We start from the raw sequence: 1,590 nt of genomic DNA, 5'->3' as shown, positions 1-1,590 counted from the left end.
AAATGGCGCCCGTAATTATGATTTGCTCAAGTGCCTGCGAGACTGGAGTACGCAGAGCGCGTGCAGTGTGGCACCTCATATGTTACCTGAATTCAAAAATGGGTAACATCAGTTGATACTACATTATTCCTCTGAAATTGAAAATGGATAACATCAGTCGATAAAACATAAAATTTATGGGAGCGTATACCTAACCGCAATGAAACAACCTTAAATTTAACGATACAGTGCTAATTCGAACTTTGAGTTCGATTTTTGAGGGTTTGTTTCACTCCTTATGCCTACACAAAAATTAGTTAATATTAACAAATGTCATATTATAGCTATAAGTTCCTAAGAAAAGTGTTTACTTTTAGGGGTCAGAGGTAGATGTTAAGAGAACGAACCACTTTTAATTTATGCTGCATGCCGTTCTGAGAAAATAGTTACCCGAAAAAAATGTGTTCAAAGTTTAGGGAAAACATTTAGTTATATTATTACTTCGATTTGCATGAACTGAGTGTTACATATATATTTTTAATGTCGCTGAAAACGAATCTGAAGTCAGATTTTCAATATTCAAAACAGCTAATCCAATACGGAGGGCAACCGATTATGTTTTGACCAATTTTTACCAAAAATGTATTTTCGTTATTTACGTTTAGTCTGCAAGTCAAGGAGTATTTATCAACCCTTCCTCTACCTCTGATTGTTCCTAGACAGCAACTTCCTGTTCTTCTTGGCAGGAAAAGTAGATCTGTCAAAGCTGGATATGCAGCACTCGGCAGCCTGCACTTGATATTCGTCCGTATTTTCGGTGAGTATGTTTGCATGCATTCTGCAGTATGAATCATTTTGAGCACGTGCGACACGGGACGAGTTATCATCTACATCTATATGGATACCCTGCAAAACACATTTAAGTGCCTGGCAAAGGGTTCATCGAATCACCTTCACAACTGATAATTAATTGAAACCCTCAGCTGCCGACAGGTGTTGTTGATATACTTCGATGGGGACAGCTGAAAAGTGTGCCCCTACTGGGACTCGAACCCAGAATCTCCTGCTTACAAGGCAGACGCTCAATCCATCTGAGCCATCGAGGGCACACATGAACAGCACGACTGCAGGAATTTATCCCTCGCACGCTTCCCGTGAGACTCACATCCCCAACCGTCCACAATCCGCATACGTAATGTACTTAATAGGTATTTGTCCATCCACTCATTACTGGCTCACACTAAGGTGACGATTCCCGTAAGAGTTCCGGCAACCTGTGCGCATTCGCACAGACGAAGGTCAATGGCTGGGTAACGTTTAACCATAGATATGAAGATAGTAACTGCTCTCGAAAGAACAGGCGCCACTGACGACCTTGCAACTCTTCTAGAATACATGATAAACCGGCCGATGTGGCCGAGCGGTTGTAGGCGCTTCAGTCGGGAGCCACGCGACCGCTACGGTCGCAGGTTCAAATCCTGCCTCGAGCATGGGTGTGTGTGATGTCCTTAATTTAGTTAGGTTTAAGTCGTTCTAAGTTCTAGGAAACTGATGACCTCAGATGTTAAGTCCCAAAGTGCTCAGAGCCATTTGAACCATCAGTCCCTATGT

General features: G+C 42.3%; 1 non-coding gene across 1 annotated transcript; it reads right to left on the bottom strand.

Moving 5' to 3' along the window:
- Positions 1-1,011: 1,011 nt before the first annotated feature.
- On the bottom strand, positions 1,012-1,086 carry Trnat-ugu (transfer RNA threonine (anticodon UGU)). The gene has a single exon. It is a non-coding gene; the product is annotated as a tRNA-Thr (tRNA).
- Positions 1,087-1,590: the final 504 nt, after the last annotated feature.

The sequence above is a fragment of the Schistocerca gregaria genome, unplaced genomic scaffold (assembly GCF_023897955.1).
Source record: "Schistocerca gregaria isolate iqSchGreg1 unplaced genomic scaffold, iqSchGreg1.2 ptg000244l, whole genome shotgun sequence".
In the NCBI taxonomy this organism is placed as follows: domain Eukaryota; kingdom Metazoa; phylum Arthropoda; class Insecta; order Orthoptera; family Acrididae; genus Schistocerca; species Schistocerca gregaria.
Note: the sequence above shows the minus strand (reverse complement) of the source record. Positions and strands in the feature narration are given on the sequence as shown.